Source organism: Dermacentor andersoni, chromosome 10, assembly GCF_023375885.2.
Source record: "Dermacentor andersoni chromosome 10, qqDerAnde1_hic_scaffold, whole genome shotgun sequence".
Lineage (NCBI taxonomy): Eukaryota > Metazoa > Arthropoda > Arachnida > Ixodida > Ixodidae > Dermacentor > Dermacentor andersoni.
Genome location: NC_092823.1, coordinates 26,792,899 through 26,817,529, shown reverse-complemented (window position 1 = coordinate 26,817,529; position 24,631 = coordinate 26,792,899). Strand labels below are relative to the sequence as shown.

Genomic DNA, 24,631 nt, shown 5'->3' with positions numbered 1-24,631 from the left:
TTGTAGCCAAGTTCTAGAAACGTGCAGTAGCCCGTGTATTCGTGCTTTTAAGGTGCGAGAAATAAGACCCGGGAAGAGGGGAATGCTCGTAATTCGGATGTTTTCATGGTATGTACGGTATTGTTTGGGATGAGTCGTGAGCCGGGTATTTCCTGCGCCGTGTATGTAAAAGCAAACTGCTTTTCGTTTGTAATGCCGCCCTTTGACCACTTTCGCATGGTTCGCCTCTACACGAATTATTCGTATATGTTAATACCAAAAGGACACTTGCTTGTAATTTAATTTGTTCAGCTGCCGTCCTCCGGTGGATCTTCGTACGAGAACTACTGCTGCTTATCTGGTGCCATAAGTATGGATGAATGCACAAAAAGCCCTCAACGAGCATTTATATAGAAGTGCGACTTTTGTAATTTACATGCTCATAATCACCGATATACACCACAGTATAACTTTCTACGCCACGTTTCTAAGGTAACACCGCATTCACTAGAGGCGCTTTTGTCGCGTTTTGAACCATCGAACTCGTGGCTGAGTGGTAGCGTCTCTGTCTCACGCTCCGGAGACCCTGGTTCGATTCCCACCCAGCCCATCTTGCAAGTTGTTTTTTATTGATAAATTGCTTCCAGGATTTAAAATTGCCTTCCGGGGCCTTTGGTGACAACATGATGCATGTCGTGGTGGCGCAGTGGCAGCTCAAGGCTGGAATGTGTCTGGATGGCTGGGAAGTCTGTCAGAATTGAGGTAACGCAGATGATCATAACCGGGATACGCTTCTAGTGGCTGAAGTCACAGGTGCGAGGATGCCTTGTATAGCCATCCTACTCATCGTATCCACGATTCGAGTTCCGAGGTCAACACTAAGGGCGAAGTGGGTCAGAAAATTAGCACCCTATATCACCACGCGTACGTCTGCAACAATGAACACCCAAAAAACCGCACTGACGTGTGCTGGTAGTGAATTTGTTGTGATACCAGCAATACTAGCCGCGACGAGGACCTGAACGGGGAGCTGGATCGAAAAAGGAATCTGGGAAGGCAATGGTGGTCACGCTGATGACGTTCGGGCGATGACTGTAGCGCAGTAATGATCTCTACAATTTCGTCAATCATGTAAGGCGAGACTGCCGATCTGCGAGGTACGACAGCAGGACGGTCATTGCTGCCACATTACATCTTGCTGAATAATTACGGATGCGGTCTCCCACCTCCACGTGACTGTCGAAGGGCATTTTTCTGGTGTGGTAGCCAAGGTGGCCACCAGATTCTGCGGCAGGTACTGAATGAACAGGTCACACAGCAGCGAGTTGTTTGCGTGAGGCCTACAGTAACTGAGCAGCTGCCGCATACGGCGTAAAAGCTCCGAAGCTGTCCCACCTCCTCTTCCGTGAAAAGCTGCTGCAGGCGCCTGCGCACAGACACTGACTAGAGTTGCAGCACCGTCGTTTTGAAGTGGTCATGGGGAGCGCTGTCATGGGGTACACCCACAACGTATTGGGACTCCTCAACCATCTCTGTAGGGAGTGCCGAGACAACGTGAAGATACCTCGCACTGCGAAATAATGCGCCGAAGGTTGAAGATGGCGTCCAGCTGAGTAAACCAGGCTGCAGGATTTTGGGACCAAAGGGATGGCGGGGGAACCTGCACTGTGGCTAGGCCCTCCACGCTGGTAGTCGGTCTCTCATCGGTGTCAGCGTCCTTCTCATTGTGCTCGCCGTACAATCGCGTCACAGGGACTGAGAATAAATCCATTACAACAATGTGTGAGCCAGCGAGCGAAAGGCCTGCGAACCGTTCAGACCGCTGGCAGGATCCGAAGAAGCTCTTTTTCTTCTTCTGACCTCGCAGCTTGCAGCACGCGACACACGTGTTGGAGTGCGCCATATGTATATAAAAGGAGGCCGAGGAGGTTGACGTTGGCTGCTACATAAACTTGATGGCATCCCAAAGCGCGCTCTGCTAAATGTGACACCTCATGCACCCTCCAACTTGTTGCTTCTCAGCAAAGGCTCCAGCTGATATACTGATACCCTATAACACCGTTCACTATTCGCGATAAGGTGAAAACATAAGGCCGACGTGGGATTCATGTACAGATCGATATCTACCTCGCCACATACAGAAGTGAAAAATACCAATTAGGTGGGCTAGGCGAATATTTCACTACCTCATCACTTCTAAGACAGTAGAGCCTAAGATAAGAGCTATTCGACGAACCTAGAGCAGACGTATCTAAAAAGATAAAGCAGCATCGATCTTTGGTGGCGGATCAAATAATTCCAAGCATTGCTTCGCTACTTCATCTTGCCCTCAGAACATAAGCGAAGCAGTCGCACGCCAAAAAATTTGTAGACGCCAAAATACAGCTTCCGAGTAAATACGCTGAGTGTGTGAACGAATGCGAATTTTGTTTGTGTAATCTTTGCACCCCACCTTAGACTTCAGTGCGGCAGTGAAATACGTACCCTCAGTATTTCAAGCGTGACCCAAGGATTAGTTCCTTAAAAAAGCTTTGATTGCAAGCTTCGTGCCGGCTTCTCGCTAGATAAACAAAAGAAATAATTGTATGTTTCACTTTAGAGGTTTCTTTTGATCAAGACAAGCGTTTAAGGAAACTCGACGCATATGCGAATTTTTATAAAGGGTAAACCAACCTCTATATACTTTTGTAATTGTTGCCTCTCGAGCTCTCCAACGGATTTTTAAAGTCAGATGTACATTCAAGCAGCATTTACATGATACTATTACTTATACTTTATGCCAATAAACCTCTCACCAGTCCATATATCCCGCGGGGGAAGTTTTCATATAGAAGAAAAGAAGACGGCCTCTCCTCCTCTATACGTATGTGTGAAAGAAATAAGATCGGTTTCTGCTGGGCCATATGCACAAAGAATTTGTACACGTAATGCGCTCGGCTTCCAGCATTTTCCGACACTGACAGTGGATCGTCACGCCAGGTAAATGATGGTGCTCCTCTACATAATCTTACAAACTTGATGTCCAGAACATTGCTGTTTAACATTTTTGCGTTAACATCTTGCTGGTAAAAGAAGTAAGACATCTTACTCATGCATTGTGCAGGTTGTTACGCTTTACTTTCTTAACCTCTGCAGCAGCTACACGAGAGTTAATTAAATGCATGACTTCTGTGTAAAATGGAACGCCTGATCTGGTGTAGAAGTGATCACCTTTCAAAAAAATATTTTGGCACTGAATTCCTTTTTTAGCATTACATAAATGACTTTATTTAATTATGAAACTTTAACGATTTTACTGCATCTGGCGAAAAAACCACCTAACTTCTCGGGAATGCACTAATGATCTGTCTTTTTATGCAGCTCTTGGCCACAGCTGTGATGTCGAAAAAGACCACCATGCGGGCAGTTACACTGGTTGTGATGGTGCTCATCCGGGAAGGATGCTCCGATGAAGAAAATTGCGTGGAATCTACGTGTGATCTTGGCTGCAATCGCGATGGAGCGTTATCCGGCACTTGTATCACTGGAACATGTCGATGCCGGTTTTTTACTGAGTGGCAAAAGGAAATACCAGCAGCTCCCGGCATGGATTAATCAATCTCCGCAGAAAATAGTTCTGCTTTGTTCCTCTGTGCAGTCAGAATGATATAAAGCCGTTGTTCATGAGATGTATAGCGCAACATTGTATGAATACATAAGTCTGCAGATCGAGCGCACATGTTGGAATCAATGTAAAGGGAAGCTTCTTGATCGTGTAATTATATACTTTACAACTGATGGCTATGTTACAACTTCGCTTATTGTCATCCTATGTAACGGGTGTTCTTTTGTAATGATTATGTTTATCCGCTAGAAACGCCACAATTATATTCTGATGCAGTTTTTAATGCGGTTACCTTTCTTAGACTGCTTCACGCACTTTCCTGGGGGTAACTGTGTCTATTTAGCTACTGCCTACTAATCTATGTCTCGAATGTTTTCTCACCAACTGGGCCACTGAATAGATCATGGTGGAATGGGCAGCGCATCTGACTGGTGTGGTGTGAAAACCGGGTTTAGAACCAATCATCGTACTAACTTGGGTCACTGGGTATGTGACACTCTGTATCTGATATGCCGCTCTTCAAGCAACGTCTTTGACACTGACGGGCTTCTGGAGAGGCGGTAGTGCACAATTGGCATGTAAATTGCGCGGAGGTTTCTCGGAATCTTAGGTAGTTTCCCAGCATTGGTCATGATGATGACGTGTGTTTCCTCCCATACTACAAAAAGCTCGCCTGTTTGCCATATCTTGTTAATATTATATTGTTAATAACGTTAACCTTACCTTGTATGGTTGAACCACTGCTGCTTAGCTGCCTAGTCCATAGACCATAGAGGGACACGTGTTTGCCTGAGGCGTTGTTACGCGTCACTGTTCAAATTATCTGAGAGGGTTCAGCATTAGCATTGCTTCACGTGGCACATCGCATCATGGCGGCAGCGTTCTGAACCTCATTTTGGTGCGTAGAGAACACGATTCTTTTCCGCGCGGCACTTCATTCGGGCCTAGAGGTCCTCGACACTGAGTGGACGTGTTGGAGCAATTTTGCTCGCGCCTGCTTACGTGCTCCTTGTGCATACATAGTGAGCATGCTGTTCAGACGCCAGCTTCGAGTGCTCTCTTCTCGCTATGGACCATTGTATTGTTTACGATATCACAACCCAGTACGCGACCTCCGCAGCCGAACACCTGCATTTTTGTCGCATAGGAAAGCAAGCACAGCACATGCCATAAACATAAACTATGAAGCGCTACCGCGGAGGCCCCAACCGGGATGCGCGGATGCGAGCGTCAGCTAGTGGTGTTGCAATAAACCCAGCAGCGCGCGCGATCAAGAACTAAAGCCCCTTAAACTTTGTAAAGTACTGCCACGCTTTGAAGAATGCCGCCTCCTGCTCCAGCGCTCTGGCCGAAGCCGACGCCGCGTCGCTATTGGCCTAATGGCATCACGTGGCCCCTTGAGCCGGCTTCGTTTGTTTACAGTCGCGCTTCAGTGCCATCTTTGCTCGAGAAGCGGCGCTTGTTGGCGGCATTCCTTCCGTTCCTATTCTGTGTTGTTTTGATCTTGCGAACGCCTTGAAGGATGTTTTGTGGCAAGTGCGACGTCGCTTCACGTAATTTTCTGTTACCATGACCTGCTGCGCGTTCGGATGCCAATATAGTTTTAGCAAAGGCAAGAATATGTTCACGATACCGTCCGGTAAGCGCAACGGGTTAAGAAGAAAGACATGGCTTCACCAAATCGGGAGGGAGAACTTCCGACCAACTTCCTCCGCGCGACTATGTGATGTAAGTTGTGGCTCTCTCAGAATATTGTATGGGCCAGGCTTGCGTATTGTTGTGCGAGCAATAACGTAGTAGATATTGCACAGTTCACTGTGCATGTTGTCATTTGTACGCACGCTTTAACATGATTTTTATGCAACATCTGCTTTGCTTATATGCGCACTACGTGGTCGTGTTAGGCATATTTGGTGCGCTTAATCGTTTTGAACGCCAAGCGGCGTGAGTTCGCGGGCACGCGAGGTTGCGTGCGATAACGTGATAACGAAATTTTTAAGATTCAGTGCAGTCCTTTCGATAAAATTTCAGTCTCGATCATGAAAGCGCCTCAGGAGAGCAACTCTCTGCCTTTTGTGGTTATTTACTAGCCTTCTTTAAATAGACTAGCGTTGTTTGCCACATTTGTTCGTGTTCCTCGTTGGCGGTCGCCCGGTGGTTTTGCGATACAGAGGCACCGATGAAAAGCGTGCGTGCTCTCCCGAAACCGTGTTACGCGGTGCGTTCGTCGTCGAGCGACCGCATCATAGGTAATTGAGACGTATGTGCTAATTCACGTGAACTTTAAAGTGTGCGAAGCTTAAGATGCGGCGGTGGAGCACTCGAAAAGAAAACGTGCGGTCGCCCGCCCGTTCGCTGGCTGGATTAGTCGTCGTTCGTGCTTAGTCGTTTGCTCGTTCGTTCGCGCGCTCGTTAGTCGTTTGCTCGCTCGTTTAGTTCGCGCGCTCATATAGTCGTTCGCTTGCTCGTCTATGCCACTATTAGTTTCTACAGTCACTATGCCTAATTGAGACGCGCTTGCTGTAGGACTCTTAGGCTGGTGCGTTTATTTACGCAATGAGACAATAAATGGTGCACACGGACTTGTGACTGCAAAGGCAAATCTGTAATGCATCTGTGCTGAAAATAAACTGTTAACTTGCAACTCGAATGCCGTTTCATATCATTTTAACCTATGGATAAAACATCATTTCACTTGTCGCAATTTCGGCCGCGTCATGGCGGGGGGATTTTTCGCGCAATCATGACTTCACTAATAAAGTCATGTCCCGCAAATGTTACTTCGAAGGGAGTGCAACCGTCCTCAATGCATGCACCTCAGTGCAACTCGGTTCGCGACACGTACGTCACTTAGTAAACGGACGAACCAACGCACGATGAAGTGTTACTCGTGATAAGTCATTAACCTGAAAAAATTACTGAAGGCCACCGTGGTCTTGTTTGAGATTTAGCCAAGCATTGTTATCGCGCTCCCGCTTCGCGCACGAATGCTAAAAACTCATTTTATTTTCTTGTGTACGCACAGTCCCGACTCGATGATCGGCACGCGGTATTTCTGTCGGCGTTGAGAGACGAGAAACATAATAGCACCAGCGCCCACCTCTGAGGCTTTGCGCGCGCTTAGATTGGCAAGCACGCACGTTGGTGGCACTGTAGCTTGTAATACACTTTCGAACCTCCAGAGCAGTGATCTCCGTCAGCCTTTGTACGTCATAGCTGATACGCGCCGCGAATTCACATGGTAAGGGCGGCGCGGATTCTTTAGGCTGAGGGCTTGCTTGAAGCCAAGAGGTTGTCATTCGATAGTAAACGTGTTCGTTACAAGCATTCGCAACAAGATCTTGCGACACGCCCTTGACAAATGCTGCGTACCTAATTGTAGGGCACGCGATACATTCGCAGTCGCACCGCACAGCGTTAACACTCCTTTAGGTACTTTTTTAAGAAATAGTTATCAAAAAATGAAACAAAAGCTGCCGTTACCGAATTTGTATAAGCATCCGAATAGATATTCTATGCTGTACACGAAGTTACGCGGAGCTGGAAAGCTAACGTGAACGCCTAAAGAGCACTGCCTTGCTATGCGTGCATTCACTCTGCGAAAGGTCGTCTGCTGCGCTCGAGCATCGTAGGCGGCGCCATGGTCGAGGAGGGACCGTGAAAGAGAGGAGAAACGAGGAGGAGTGAAGGCGGAGGAGGAGAGTGGCACTACTTTACGAAGTTTCAGGGGTTTTATCAAGAACAGGCGGCGAGCGCAACCTGGTGATGTTGCAAGAAACCCCGGCATAACCATCGAAGCAGGTGCACCCGGAAAGTCGGGAGAAGAGACAAAAAAATCTTCGCTGCAATAAGCATTGTGCCGACATCAACGTTACTCCCGGCGGTATGGATGTCTGTGTCGGCATGTTCATCAAAATTGGCCAACGTAAGGTAACTGTGAAAATGCCGTCGTAGCTCAGAGAAGGCATCTTCTTGATCTTTCTGCCACAGGAAACGGAAATATTCTTTTGTAAGTCGTGTGAACGGTTCCGCAATGTTAGAGAAGTCATGCCCGAAGTGTCCGTAGTAGTTACACAGTCCTACGAGACATCTGATAGGTTTTTTTGTCCCTGGCTTTGGAGACTTCTCCACTGCGGTGATCTTCCCGGGATCGGGCGGACGCCTTCAGCACTGACAAAGAGTCCGAAAAAACGCAGCTCGCGAAAGTCAAAGTGGCATTTTTCTGGTGTTATGGTCGAGGCCGTCGTGCGAATTGCATCAATAACTGCTTTCAGTTGTTGCACGTGCTGCTCGAATGGAGAGGAGACGACCACCACATCATCAAGGTAGGCGAGGCACGACTGTCATTTCAGTCCGGAGAGAAGAGTGTCCATCATGCGCTGGAACGTCGCGGGTGCGAAACACAGACCGAATGGAAACATCTTAGATTCGTTTACATCATCGGGTGTCACAAATCCCGTTTTCTCGCGGTCTCGCTCATCCACTTCTATCCACCAGTACCCGCTTTTAAAAATAAAAGAAGAGAAGTGAGCATCGCGTAGTTTATCCAAGGTGTCATCGATGCTTGGGAGTAGATAAACATCCCACTTCGTGAAAAGGACGGAGCTTTCTGTAATCGACGCGAAATTGTAGAGTATTATCCTTCTTTTTCCACAGAACTACCGCTGATCTCCACGGGATATGGGATGGCTGTATTGAGTCGTCCTTGAACATTTCTTATACTTGACTTCTTATTGCTTCCTTTCCTCTTGGAACCGTTCGGTACTGGTGTTGGCGCACTACTCTTTCGGGTTGTTCAACGACGATGCGTTGTTTCGCGATGGGAGTACAACGAACTTTCGATGAAGTACAAAAGCACTAAGCGAACTCGTTGACCAAGCTCACAATCTCATATCTTTGTGGCGATGACAGCTCTCGGTTAATACCGATATATTCCAGAACACCGCCAAATATAATAGCAGCTGGTTATGCTGTATCGAGAGCTGACACATGCGTAACTTGTGCACAGTCTTGACGAGACGCTGCAGCTGTTCCCTTCGCTACGTGTTGGGCCTGGCTGCCAAAGTTTGTCAATCCGTTACGCAAGTGAACTGGGCCCCTTGCCGCACATACTTGCTTTTCCAGTTGCAGCCCGATATTTACATCTACAAGTCCCTCATGGTCAGGAAATACGTCGCTCCTTATAACGACAGTCACCCTGCACCGTGCCGTCAGCTTCACGTCTACATCCGCAATACGGAGAGACGAAATATGTGGGTGTTGCGTATCAGAAAATCCAACAGAATTTTCCGTAGAAAACAACACGTGGGATTCTTCCATACGAATGATTGCACCATTCACTTGCTAAAAGTCCATGCCCAGAATCAGAACACGGGAACATGGGAGAACGATAATGCTGCTGGCGTACATAAAGCCTCTAATTCCGATTCTTGCTGCGCACATTCCTACGTGGTCGACTACGTGTCCCCCGGCTTTACGTATCTGAGACGCGGTCCAACGACTTAATGTCTTTTTCAACTTCCTGGCGAATACGCTACTAAAGTCTGAATAATCCGCACCAGTGTCAATCAACGCAGTCACTTCGAAGTCGTCGATGATGACAGGCTACTCCGAAGTAACGTCGGCATCACTGCCCTTGTTCGTCGCTGCCTCACTGCGTCGTCTTATCAGGTCAGCGATGGCGAGCCTTCAGTTTTCTGGGTGTCAGTGGCTTTGCATTAACAGGTAGCTGGTTTTGGTTTTACTGTCGCGGACTTTGTGAGGGAAGCCTCGGGGAAATGGAACATAGACTCGGCGACCGATAGCGCATAGGCGCTGCTGATCGAGGTTCACGTTGCCGGGGGTTGGGAATACTTTGGAGCATAGATAAACGTGCTTTGATTTCATAAGGACTCTCACTGTTTCCAGAGTAAGGTGCGTTCACACAGAAGCTACACAGTCCCGCTCGGCAATAATGACATTCCTCATACAGGTGGCCACCGTGTCCACTAGTATTAGCACAGGGGACGCCGGTCTGCTGTACGCCATACATCGCTTTCACATAGTCTTTCTTCCGGCAGGGCCGGCTTACAGCGAGGAATCTGGTCCATAGCGGTACTTCGTCGAGGTTCGGTGCGTCCTAGGTCCTGCCGTAAAACTTGGACACGATATCCGCGGATGACGATATGGGTGTGCGCGGTGTCGTACCTGAGCCTCTGGTTCACCTTGCCACACTTCTTCGCGTACGACATCAGCAAGTGAGAGCAACGCTGGAGAGCTTTGGGCCAGCTGCATGATTTGAAGTTCTTCCCTTGCGACAGACCTCACCATTTTACGTAGGACGTTGATGTTGTTAGGGAGGGCACCTGACCCAAAGTCAAATGATGCGGCGCTTACATCCCTGTAGTATTGCCTTCCGCGCAGCTGCAATGTCGTCTTCATCGTCATGGCTTCTAATAAAAAATCGGCTACATTGCGGGGCGGATTACGAACACCGGCAAAGAGCACATATTTCACACCGCGCATTAGGTGCCGCAATTTGTTTTCCTCGGCCATGTTGGGGTCGGTTTGTCGGATCATGTGGGACATGTCTTTAATGTACATACATGGCGAGACTTTCATTGTTTTGTTGTTTCATTATAATATTATGGTTGGCAGTTTTAGTTGTGGTGGCCTCAGGTGGCGGCCCGAACTCAACTAACTTATTCTGGGCGAACCTGTGCCCAGACATTGGCCATACCATGCCGAATACGCTGCTTTTCGTCCGAACCTCCACTCATCACCGAGATTGGCGAAGTAAAAAGCCAGCTTCTAAAGACACAAAAAACCATTTCTGATCTGAATGAAAGAATGACAAAACCCGTATAACCCTCAAAAGACATTGACTCCATCCAAACTAACGTCACCCAGACAGCCTGCTTAGCCTCTGCACTTGAAACACGTTTAGACGACGCCGAAAATCGATGTCGACGGAATAATCTAATGTTTTATTGCCTTGAATACGCTAATAAGACTGAAAGATATACCTACGCTCAAGACGTAATCATTCGTCACTGCCAGGATCGCCTTAACATAACAATCGACCCCAAAGAAATCGAACGTGCACATCGTCTCGGACGCCATTCTGATAACCGTCCCCGCCCAATAATGGCTAAATTCATCTTCTACAAAACTAAAGACCCTATTCATTCTAATGCCCGGACACTAAAGAAGACATCTTATATTACCTGTGAAGACGTCTCTCGTCATCTCCAATGCGCGCAGTCATATTGTAGCATTCGCAAAATCCAAAGGTGTTAAATTTTCAGTTCACTACGAGACACTACACATCGGTACGAAACGCTTCGTGTACGATGACTCATCTGAGACGGTTAGGGAAATATCATAGCGGTTGTCCTTCGCAAAATTAGCCAGTAGCCGGTCCGGTCCCATAGTATGCAATCCTCTTTCTTTCTCTGTAACCTTCACTAATATTTCCAATTTTATGACGAAACGAGAAGGACTGTCAATCATAGTCCCGTCATCTAAGAACAGTTTGCTGATACTAATCGAAAGCTAGCTTACTAACGATATCGCTGATTCTGAAATTCTTGCTGACTTGCCGAATTTTTCCATTTATCGAAACGATGGCACACGTTCATGAGGGGGTGGCGTATTGATCGCTGCTCGACCAGAATTATCATGTTCACCCATCAATATCATATCCGACTTGGAGATACTGTAGCTTCTGTGTAGTACTTCGCCATACTCCGTTGTTATCGGCGTATGTTATAGGCCTCCGAATGCTAACCCAATATATTCCCATGAGCCTAGCAACATGCTAAACGAACTGACGAAATCATTTCTGAACGCGCATGTTCTTCTCTCCGGTGATTTTAACTACCCAAGTTTAGATTGGCATACCCAAGCTCACTTACAGCTAATCAGCACAGAATAAAAAAAATTTCTCGATGTTTGTTTGAACTTTAACCTCAATAAACTAATAATCAGCCCAAAACGCGTCGTAGGCAATTCCAGCAACATTTTAGACCTAATACTGAGCACTCATCCAGACAGCTTATCATCCATTACGTATATAAGAGCCCATTATCGACCATATTGTTATTCAAGCAGATTTTTTCTTCCCCGCCGAGTGCCATGAAACACGAAAGAAAATAATCAATTTGTATGTTAACGGTCATTACGACGCCATAATTGACAAATTGAGCAACGTTTTCCATCCCTTCGAAGCCAGTTTTAACCAGAGATCGGTTAACGACAACAGGGTTATATTGAAGAATAAAATACAGGACCTAACACAAGGATTCATCCCCAGAATAACGTTTCCTGAAAATCATTCTGAACCTTGGTTTTCCAAGACAGTAAAAAACAAACTCGAAAGCAAAAAGGAGCAGTTTGGTCGCGCTGCTAAACTAAAAGGAAGCCTCGAGGCGTGGGAAAAATACTACTATGCCAAAAAAGAATACTTCAGTGCGGTCACCGACGCAAAATACGCTATCTTGAATAGCAACCTGCCGCGCATGCTATGCGATAACCCAAAGAAATTTTGGCGCATTATCAACCCTGCACCAACGCCCTCAATCGCTTTCGCTAATTCATTGGGTCAACCAGTCTCCGACATAGACTGTGCTAACATCTTCAACAGCGCATTTTCAACAGTTTTCACGCAAGAGCACAACCCGCCTTCATGGATACCACCTACTAATACCTCGTCACCGATGGATGCGATAACCTTTGCTTCAAGCGGCATCTCGTCCTTAATTGAGAAAATTAAACTTTCCTTGTCAGCCGTCATCGACCAAATCAGCTCAAAACTACTAAATATACGAAGTGCAATGCTGCAATGTATTTGAAATTCTTATTTTCACAGTGACTTTCCACAGGTGTCATTCCTAAAGACTGGCTAACGGGGAAGGTCGTTCAGCTTTACAAATCAGGTAATAAACATCGTCCTTTTAGCTACTCTCCCAGATCTCTTCAGGAGCGTCCCTTGGAAAATCATGGAACATATCGTATACTCTCACATTATGAACTTAGACGCTAAGAATTTCTTACATCCATCCCAGCGCGCGCCTTGCAAGGGGTATTCATGCGAAACAGAACTAGCCATGTTTCTCAATGATTTACATGCTGACTTGGATACTAACTTTCACATTGACGGTATTTTTCTGGGTTACGCTAGAGCATTTGGCAAATTTCCACATCAACGGTTAATACAACTCTCTCGGTTAAGCATACATTCTAACGTACTAATGTGGATAAAAACGTTCTAAACTAATCGCTCTCAATCTGTCCTCCAACTTCTTCCTGTAACATCAGGTATCCCACAAGGCTTTGTTCTCGCCCCTCTTTTGTTTCTTACATATATAAACGACCTCCCGCTACATGTATCTTGCCAAATTGCAATGTTTGCTGAGGACTGCGTCATATACAGCCGAGTTACTCACACTATGGATCAAGAAGCCCTCGAACGCACATCCTAAGCACATTCAACAATGGAGTGAAGTTTGGTTCATGATCCTTAACCTTGTCAAACGCAAGCTTCTTTCCATTACCCATTGACACCAGATTTATGCCTTTCAATACACAATCGCTAACGAGTACGTACAATCCGTATCATCTTTCAAATATTTAGGCATCATATTATGTAGTGATCTAACGTGGAATGAACATAATACTAACGTGATTTCATCAGCCAACAAAACACTGGGATTTCTTAAACGTCATCTTCACCTCGCACGCCCCCATTACGTGGAATTGCTTGCTTACAAATTGCTCATTCGACCTAAACTACAATATGCATCCGTCATATGAAACCCGCATCATGTTAACCTCATAAATGATCTAGAAGCAGTCCAAAATCGTGCTGCAAGATTCATGCATTCTTATTATTCGTATGACGCCAGTGTTTCAGCTCTGCAAACTAAATCTGCCTTATCGCCTCTCTCAGTTCACCATCGCATAGCCACCCCATTGCTGTACCACAAGTTCTATTGCTCATCACTCAATCCTGCACCTTACATCATGCCAGCGTCATACATTTCTCACCGCACCAACCACAACCTTCAAGTTTTTTCGTTCACGTGCCCGAACTGCTGCTTTTTCAGCTTCCTTCTTCCTCCGTGCAGCTAAAAATTGGCACGGTCTTCATCAACATATCCTCGATATCACATGCGCATCATCATTCGTTGAAAATTTAAATAACTTTCTTTTGTATATAAACACATGGGTCATTGTTATTCATGGTTATTTAGGTGATTCCAGCCATTATATAATACCCCATCATGGGTTTTATGAGGAAATAAATTGAAATAAAATGAAATGATACTGTGCCCATCAACTCAGCGGACTGAACATCGCTTCTCCGAACGTCATTCTACTCTTCATCACCTCCTGTCACGTGCCAGTCATCCGCCGGTCTGCCACCACGTGGTGTGGGCACGTGTGGCCCTGCGTCTTTTTGCGATGTCTTGCTTGACACTTGTGGTGTGGCGGGTCCTAGGGATACTGCTGGGATGTAGCAGGCGTTTTTCATTTTCGTAATCCTGGCGGCAATATATGTGTACATTGTAATGAAGATAAAAAGACACACTTACGCTTGCGCGGTCGGACTGCGGGCGCGGGGAGAGGGAGACGATGATGCAGCGATAGTAAAACACGTGATCGCAAGAAAGACCTCTTGTGTGCTTCTCTCTTTTACAATGGCGGTGCGAACCAAAAGATAGCCAAAGGCATCCGAATCTTAGGGGTACCCTGAAACAATCATCAATATTTTTTTACAAATGCACTGAGTCGTTAGGGTACGTCATTCTCATCATTTATTGCCGCATCTAAGTGCTCCGCGTAAAGTGTATATTTTATTATCAGATTTTAAAAAAGTACGTCCCTACCGATCGCAGCATGCCACTCGGCTGAGTTTTCAGCTGCCCCTGACAACGTGACTCGAGGTGACGATATGACGCTAGTAGGGCAAGTTATACTGGTTGCTGCCCAAGGCGTGTCATCAATTGTTTTTTCAACTTTATGGCGAATGAATGTAGTTCGTAATCGTTTGAATGGTAGTTAAATTGTTTCTATAAAAATAAAGTAAATGAAAGAGAATGCATAATGACAATTTTTCACTACACTGAAGACTCCCAGCACACAGCAAGTGGCCTATGACATAAAACTATTCCAAGTTGTTTTTATTCCTATCTACTGACATCAAATTTACGTAATCGCCGACGCACGCATCCTGCAAGTGACTTGCTGCGTTGCCTGGGCAGCCCGATCAAACGCTCTCCTCGTTTATAAGAGGACAAACTTGTTTGCCTTCAAAACGAGCAACATTTCCTACATTGAGCGGTTTTTCTTATCTAACTGACTGACAATAAGTCAGGAGCACGCTCAAGTGCACAGGGTTTCAATGGGGCCGAGCTAGGGCATTGAAAACAGATAACCGGATGAAGAAGTATGTACCGGTAGGATCGCGGTCAGCGATCGCATGCGGTCAGCGATCGGTAGCAGCCATCTTTTATTCCTTCCGGAACGAATTCATTTGTGAAATACGGATTATTGGTAGGCGTGGCCGCAAAGCTACCTAGTTCACGGAAATATACGGTGCTTCAGATAAAGTGCTGAATTGTAACGCTAGCGTTAAGGGCCCCGGCTCACAGAAAATTCAATGTCGGCGTCCGGCGTCGGCGGACCGCGTTAAAAAAAAATTAAATTATGGGGTTTTACGTGCCAAAACCACTTTCTGATTATGAGGCACGCCGTAGTGGAGGACTCCGGAAATTTCGACCACCTGGGGTTCTTTAACGTGCACCTAAATCTAAGTACACGGGTGTTTTCGCATTTCGCCCCCATCGAAATGCGGCCGCCGTGGCCGGGATTCGATCCCGCGACCTCGTGCTCAGCAGCCCAACACCATAGCCATTGAGCAACCACGGCGAGTGGCGGACCGCGTGAGCAAAGATTGCTGTACATATTTAGGCATATGCATATGCCACGCCTTGCTATATGACACGCGGCATGTGCAGCTTATATTGCCATACCATTATATCACTAACTTTGTTGATACCTTGTCTCAAAATGCAATTTTGACAAAGTTATTCCTCGGAATTCTGCGAATAGCAGCTTACAAACAAATGTCATGAAACAAAACACCGACAAAGCATGCTTTTTGTGTAAAATATTCTGAGACTTCAATGTGCGAAACCATACCAGAAACCTGAATTTGATGTAATTTTTTTTTGGCGCGGCTGTGCACTATGTGCGGGTTCGACCTACGCAAGAGGCCGCGTTCGTACTGGAAAGCTCGTCTTAGGTTACATTAGCTGCACTACATAACGATTACTTAAGCTTCTGTTGATGGGAAGTGTGAGACGCAGTCAGGGCTCTTTGACTGCTATCGTGTTCCATTCTTAAAGGCGAAGGTTAAGCGTCCTCCGAATTTTGCGTGCGTTTATGCACCGTACTGCCGAAATTGTAAATGTACTCCTAGCGGCCACTGCTAACACAAGATCCCATGACAGCGCTCCGCAAAACGCCACCACTGGTGCCCCTTGAAGTCAAGATGGACGGCTCACCATAGCAGACGACTCCCCGAGCATTTTGCCAATTGCTTTGATTGCGCTTGCTTTGCAATAGTTCATAAGGCGCCAATGGTAGGGCAGTCTGCGGAGCCGTGTCTCGGACTCCGTGTTCCAACTAGCAGTGGCCGCGCCTGCACATGCACTGCTTAAGTTTTCATAGCGGCACGTAGCTGTCGGTCGGCATGGCGAATTTCAGTGAAGGATTATATGTACCCATCCTGCTCATGTGTATGCCTCACAATGGTGTCTGGAAATTAGCGTTGCGGAAGGTACATTGGTATATGTGCTTACCGGCGTAGTTCACTGCTTCTCCGCGTCAAGGCAGCTGGGGTGGCGCTGCGATCACAGGCATGTCGCAAAGCGTGGGTCGTCTGCTATTCATCCTGTTCTTACTCCGTGCCAGTAATATTTAAAATGACTTGTTTTCACACTAAAGCGTGAAAGAAAATGGTTAACTTACGTTGAGAGAGTGAATAAAAGTGTGATCTTTCTTGTTTGAATGAGCCATGTTCAAAAGTGATCATTCATATGATATCGTATGTTAGCACGTCGAAGGGTACGGTACGCTGCACTCGCACTGACTGCAGTTCTACGAGTTCCCGCAATATTTTTAAACGTTTGAGAACCTAGGAGAATACTACCCAGTGATGTTTCTGAATAGAGAGCTGCTCAGGCTTCAAGGCACAGGGAAAGTGTTCTTGCAGAGAAGAAAACAATCTGGAGAGGCATTACGTGGTGTTCGGCTAGAAATATGCAAGCCATGTGCAAAAATATTGGTGCTTTTGACGCCGTGAGGCCCAGAACATTCAAAAAAAAAATGTGAGCTTACACATCACCATCCTGAAAAAACGCCTTAAGCACATATGTGCGAGTATAGCTTTTCAAGGAGCATTTGATTGAGAGTCTTGATACGCAGGAACATTCTGCTGATTCCTAGGGTGTATCAGCAGAGAAAGTGGAACATTGATCCTTCAATGCGACCCGACGCTCCGGCTCATATATCGAAGAAAATTCCCGCAAGAAGGACGAGCAAGAGTCTGACGGGACCCCGGCAGCTGATGTAATACTGAATGGACAGTGAGCCTAACTTCAAGCATCAAGCATCGCCAACAGCATCAAGCCAAGATGATAAAAGGCGCGGCGCGCTCGAACTGCTCTTCAGTGGGCTCGGCAAAGCAACTGCTATGGGCTTCGCTCTAACTCATCGCCTTTTTGCCGTGCAGGTAACGAATTGCTTTTCTTTATACGCCCCCCGTACTCGCTATCTTGCGCTCTTAGCGATGCCGAGCCCACGCTTTTGTTTATCCATTGCATATGACTGTGCCGAGGTTGCTCTATCGCTGTTAGTTCTGTCGAGCTATGTCGAACTAAACCTACTCTTCGTTCCGCACCCAATCAAACAATTGGTAATGAAGCAGTTGGCGAAATAATGACCGCGCTTGAAGAACTGAAGTCAGGACAGTCATCGTTACTTAATGAAATAAAACATATCCACGCCAAGTTGTCGCAAAATGACGAAGCGTTTGAAGAAATTCGGAACCGCCTCCTAAAAATTGAGCAGGATTGTTCATCCGCTCCCGCACTGAAAGAATAGTTAGATGACGTTGAAGCTGTCGCAAACGAAAACGCAGATAAGCTTTCCAAATTTTTCTCAAAAATGGATGCCTACGAAGATAATGCCCGCAGATCAAACCTTCTATTTTATGCCATAACCGACAACCCGGATGAAACTTGGAATAAAGCCGAGGGTTTGGGGAGTGAACTCTGCAAAACGAAGCTCAACGTTGATTTGCAGCCAGTTGACATTGAACGCGCTCACCGGATTGGCTCTTTTGATGTAAACAAAACAAGACCTATCATTGCCAAGTTCGCGCACTTCAAAGTTAAAGAGCGCATTCTGGCAAACTCGGGTAAACTGAAATACACTGATTTCAGCGTATCACCAGACTATTCACCAAACACGCGGCTCGCACGCAAGAAACTTGTTGCAATTGCAAAACCTCAAGGCAAACATTATAAGCTTCGTCACAACAGGTTAATAATGGACAGCTCCATTTATGTATATGATCATTCTACGGACAAAGTAATCCAACGACCATCATAGGCAAAAAAATGATCCTGGCGGACAACAAAGAAAATGCCTTCTTTCGATTTTATATACCAACATTAGAAGCTTTCTGCCAAAGCTCGACTCGGTTTCTAACCTTATTTCCACCAGATAGCAACGTTCTTATTTTAACTGAAACTTGGTTAAACACAACCATTGAGAACACCGAAATTCGTATTGCCTTAACCGACTTCGGTATATTCCGTTGCGATCGTGATGTGAGGCGAGGAGGAGGAGTGTTAATAGCCACTAACCGCGACCTTCATTGGTTCAAGATTGATATCTGCTCTCCATTGGAAACACTGTTTGTGTGCACTACAAATTCTCACCCACCCTTAATATTCGGATCTTGCTACCGTCCTCCTGATGCCGATTAAAGCTTTGTTGCATGCTTCCATGAGGCACTTTGCACTCTGGCATATTCTTTTCCTAGCGCGCCAATCATTCTGTTCGGCGATTTCAACTTTCCAACAATAGTATCGTCTGACATAGCACAAACATTATCGAAGCGCAACGCAGAAAGTGAATTTCTTGACACGTGTCTTACGTTTGGCTTATCTCAGCTCATCTTCACTCCAACAAGGCATATAAATCAATCGTCCAGCTTGCTCGACCTCTTATATTCCACGCATCCTCACAACTTTTCTGAGAACATTTTTGCCCGGGGTTAGTGATCATGCTGTAATTCACGCTACTTATCAATTTCATATAGCATATCCCCCCAAAATAAGAAAGATCATAACGCTCTAAGACAGAGGGGATTAAGTCGCGTTCAATGAAAAGTTAACTCAGTTCAGCTACTCCTTTCTTGAAACGTTCACTTGTCGTTCCGTTGAAGAAAACTGGTTAATGTTTAAACCCAAATTCCAAGAACTAACGAAAGCCCATATTCCTACCATCACTGTAACGGAACGGCCCTCATCCCCTTGGTTTAATAACATATTAAAACGCCTGAACAATAAAAAAAAAGCTTTATCGTATCGCCAAGCAATCTAACATGTCACGCGCATGGGAAATGTACCGCTGCATTGACAAAATGTTTCAGTCACAAGCTAACAAAACTAAGCGATCATTCTTTTCAACCTCACTTCCTGATATGCTACGTAATAACCCTCGCAAATTCTGGAAGGTTGTCTATTCATGCCCAAAGAAATCGATAAAAATACTTGACCAAAATGGCGTCCCTATCCCTGATACTGAACTTGCAACAACACTTAATCAACATTCTGTTCGGTTTTTACAAAAGAATCTGAAGGCAATCTTCCTTATTTCCCTAACCCTCAATATCCTCTCATGCCAGCCATCACGTTTGAACCTCATGGCATTTGCAGACTAATAGAATCCTTGAAGCTAACTTCATCGGCTGGCATTGACGAAATTCACGCAAAAGTTTTTAAGAATACAAAAGATGTCACTAGTGTCATCTTATCACATATTTTTCAACAGTCAGTCTTGTCTGGAGTAGTGCTGCAGGACTGGAAGACAGGTAAGATCATTCCAGTCCCCTAAAAAGCTTCTTCAACGTCCTGTCTTGACTACCGGCCAATTTCCATTACCAGCGTTTGTTCCAAACTGATGAAGTATGTCATATTTTCCCACATCATGAGATTTCTAATTTCTAACAACTTTTTTCATCATAGTCAGCACGGATTTCTTAAGAATTTATCTTGCGATACTCAACTTGCACTCTTTATAAATGACATCAGTTCCCAATTAGACCTTAATGTACCAGTAGACTCATTGTTTTTAGACTTCGAGAAAGCTTTTGATAAGGTACCCCACAACCGCTTGAAACTTTCAGTCCTGCATCTCAATCCCCTAATTTATAATTGGTTGCGCAGCTTTCTGACCGGCCGGCAACAGTTCGTTTTTGCAAATAACTGTTCGTCCCCTCCGTCTCCTGTGCTTTCTGGGGTTCCTCAAGGTTCTGTTCTTGGCCCCCTCCTCTTTTTAATCTACATTTAATGACCTTCCTAATGACATATATTTTAACATACGCCTACTTGCGGACGACTGTGTTATTTACCGACCCATTAACAATAGCTCAGATATCCCTGTCCTGCAGCGTGACTTACAAACAGTTGAAAAATGATCTAAGACATGGTTAATATCATTAAATGTAAATAAAACCTCATTAATCTCTTTCAATCGTCGGCATTCTTATGTAGGACCGGCATATCTCTTAGGTAATTCAATAATATCATCTGTGACCTGTTATAAATACTTGGGGCTTATCTGAACGCAAGATCATTCATGGTCCTCTCACATCGCTAAAATAACTAACGAGGCTAACCGCACCTTAGGCTTTCTCCGGCGACATCTGAAATTTGCCCATCCTCCGGTAAAAACTCTTGCCTACAAATCTGTGGTAAGGCCCAAACTTGAATACGCATGCTCAATTTGGGACCCTCATCATACTAATCTTTCTAACATGCTTGAATCTGTCCAAAACCACGCAGCTACATTTATCTTCCATGACTTTTCTTCATATACAAGTGTCACAGCACTAAAATCTAATGCGAATATTCCTAGACTAGAAGCGAGACGTCAAGTGTTCAGGCTCATTCTATATCACAAATTTTATAATGCCCCGATTGGTAACAGCGTTATATCGCCCGCTCACCGCCATTCATCCCGGACCCATCATTCAAAGTCAGTGTACCCCCCGCATGCGTGCACATTATCCCATCCTCATTCGTTTTTTACACGTACAGCGAGAGACTGGAATGGTCTGCCTGAAGAAGCGGCGGACCACTCCAGTGCGACTGCGTTCAGGACTGCCATCGAACGCATTTTCCTTTGAAGCAGCCCACACCCTCACGAACGCACCATGAACGCATTGCGATCTCCCATTAGCCCTGTCTTGCGCTAACCGATTCCAGCAAGCGCCCGCGAATTTCGTAATTGCATCGCTCAACCTAGTATTCTGCCGTGCACGACTGCGTTTCCCTTTCTTGGTATCCATTCTGTAACCCTTACGGTCCAACGGTTGTCTAACCTGCGAATTACATGACCTGCCCAGCTCCATTTTTTTTTCTCCTAATGTCAATCAGAATGTCGGCTATACCCGTTTGCTCTCTGATCCAAACCGCTCTCTTTCTGTCTCTTAACGTTATGCCTTATCCTTAACTTGTATTAAGCTTCTTTGTCAGTCTCCAATTCTCTACCTCATATGTCAGCATTGGTAAAATGCCCTCACTGTACACCTTCCTTTTCAATGATAATGGCAAGCTTCCAGTCAGGAGCTGGCAATGTCTGACGTATGTGATACAACCCATTTTTATTCTTCTGTGAATTTGCTTCGCATGATCAGGGTTCCCAGTGATTAGTTGACCTAGGTACACGTACTCCTTCGTAGACTCTAGAGGCCGACTGGCGATCGTGAATTCTTGTTCTCTTGCCCGGCTATTCATCGTTACTTTTGTCTTCGGCATATTAATCATCAACCCTACGCTTACGCTCTCTCAGTTAGTCCTCTATCATTTGTTGCAACTCGCCTGCAGTGTTGCTGAATATAACAATTTCTTCGGCAAATCGAAGGTTGCTGAGATATTCTGCGTCGATCCTTACTCCTAAGCGTTCCCAGTTTGATAGCTTGAATACTTCATCCAAGAATGCAGTGAATAACATTTGAGGGATCGTGTCTCCTTGTTTGACTCCTTTCTTTATAGGTATCATCCTACTTGTCTAGGATTAAGGTGGCTGTGGAATCTTCGTTCACATTTTCCAAGGTACTTATGTAAGTGGTCTGTACTCCTTGATTGCGTAATGTCTCTTTGACTGGTGGTATCTCTACTGAATCAAATGCCTTTTCTAAACCTCTGAAAGCCATATACAGAGATTTGTTGTACACTGCGGATTATTCGATTACCTGATTAATGCCATGAATGTCCAGTATTGCCCTTATTGCCCTTATGCAATGCTGGACTAAAGTCCAGTATTGCCCCTATTCTATTCGAGATTATTTTGGTGAATATCTTATAGCATAGCAGAGCTGCGCATAACATTACCGGTGCCGATCGCACCGCTAATCGCCGAACGCTATCACGTGGTGTAAAATGACGTCAAATGTGCAACTCCGCCGCTGCAAATGCAACTTTACGGGCGCGACGCCGACTCGTCGTTTTCGTCAGTGCCATCGACATTGCAATCAACCTACCGTCGAGCGTGCGTTGCATTCATCGGCTGCAGGTCGCAGGTAGGGTATTCGACGATATTAAGTCAAGGACCTTGGTGAAGTGATACGAAACACACCATATTGACACTTGTATACCAGTATGACGGGGTGCAGCGCACCAAACTGCAGAAACCGCACAGAAGGTGGCAAAGCATTTTACGCGGTGCCATGCAGAGGCACAGACGTGCGGCAGCGACTGGTATGGCTACTCCGTATGGGCTGAAGAGACTGCCTCCGAAAGGGAAGGATATGTGAAATGCGTTCACCTTGTTTACATAGGTGGATTCGCCTTGTTTACACTAAAACAAAATTTATTGCGAGTAACAGCTGTTAACGCTGAGGTGCGTACGCTTGGCATATAAGATTGCTTGCTTGTACTATGTTCGGCATATACGTGCAGTGCGATACATACGCGGGACAAAGAATGAACGACATGTCTGTGTCGCACTGTACATACACGCCAAGACTGTTAACTTACCAACTCGTCCAATTCGCTGTGTTGTACGACTGCATCGTTCTGACTATGCGGGTCTAGAACAGTGTGTTCAAAACAGAGTAATTACTAGCTGGTACAATTTACCCGCTGCAGTCTGGTTTTTCTCCCCTCTGTTTATTTTAATTTTGGTCGCCGTTATAATTTTTCATCTAACCTTGATTGATGTGCTAGTGTTTATTGTTTTGTGGTACGCGAAAACCTCGCGCGCTAGCGCTAATGAGACAGCTGGGGTATCTTCAGCATTTACCGGCTGCAATAATTTCTTACTTGTTTGATCTGCCTTAGTCAACATGAGGAATGTCTAGCTCTTCATTTATCTTTAATAAGCGCTGTTTTATAGTAAATTGACCTGAGTAGCACGAAGAGATTAAGCAAAATGTGTTGTCATATTACAGTTTGCAATGTTTGAATAATTCATTTGCAAGTTTGCCATCTTGTTGCGATTAGTGCAATAACATTAACCTGTTACTACTCTTAATAGCTCGTTGCCTTTCCAGTTGATTTGAATCCTGCCCCCCAAGGCTCCAAGAACCAGTACTCTTGCCCTGCTGCCTGCAGCCATTGGTTATCCATTCCCTTGTACGAAATAAATTTGACCTAGAAGCTCGCGCATCTTGTATCCTTTTCCACTTGCACATTTGCTGCTACAAAGAAGATGCTAAGTCTGCTGTATGAATGAATCGTAAAAGTAAGCCTCGCATGAAATGTGCGCATTTGAATATTTCCAGTGTTTTTAAATCAACGTGTCTGCACCGCATATATAGAAAACGTGCAGCTGCTGTGAACGACGGTTAGTGATAAATGACGCTCCGTTAACGGTCACTGACATAACTGCAGGTACGATAGTTCTCTTGTCGACAATCATTATTCGGCTGGTTCCGGCAGCCAACATGCGCTCACATAATTGTCCAACTTACGTGTGTGAAATTTTCTGTGAACAACCTTTAAAGCATTTTTGCACTCCGGCCTAGGCGCGAAAACGTGATATGCATGGTGAAAAACATCGCACCGGTTTTTGTTGCAAGGTACTGCGCGTTCGCACGCCAACTTTTGCGCTGTTCCAACGACGAGCTTAGTCAGGATTTTTTTCGGAAGATCGAGGGAGGTCCTACCGCCTATTTGTACGTTCGTGCGCGTGTTTGTGTATGCGCGTTTATATATCTACATACCAACTAAAAATTCCATGGGGTTGGAACCCTACCCCCTTCCTATGGTTCGAGCGTAGCCTGTATTAAAAAGCACCATCTTGCTCAGCGTACGCGAACGATTGCGACATGTAGCTCGCGACCAGCAGACAAGAAAGCAAATGGGACACCGCGAGGCATTTGCCTCCTGCGCGCGCGAGGAGTGGCTTCACTTTAACGCCGGAACATAATGGCGGACCTATGCGCAACTCTGATCCCTGCCGGAGCATATGCAAGGACACTGGCGAGGTGTTCTCGGCAGCGCCACCTGATGGCGCAGCGTGTCCACAAACACGCGGTTGAGGAGCCCAATTGCCGCATTGCGCGTTTATGGGTGTTCGCACGCCCCGCGCAGTCACGCATTTAAGAGGCCATGCGCAGGCTTCGAAGTGGCTCCATTAGATGGCGCTTAGTCTTCTTAGGCTGGTGCGAAAGAGGGTCTCCGCTGCAGTATACGCCTCATACATAACTCGCTTCGGCAGCGGCAAAACATTTGCTCCACAAGAGCAGACATTTGGGCAAGTTGGTAC

At 45.8% G+C, this 24,631-nt stretch overlaps 1 long non-coding RNA gene across 1 annotated transcript; it reads left to right on the top strand.

Moving 5' to 3' along the window:
* The first annotated feature begins 2,857 nt into the window (after positions 1–2,857).
* LOC129381995 (uncharacterized) lies at positions 2,858–23,505 on the top strand. Its single transcript, XR_008610078.1, has 3 exons — positions 2,858–2,958; positions 3,340–5,311; positions 23,415–23,505. It is a non-coding gene; the product is annotated as an uncharacterized lncRNA (long non-coding RNA).
* Positions 23,506–24,631: the final 1,126 nt, after the last annotated feature.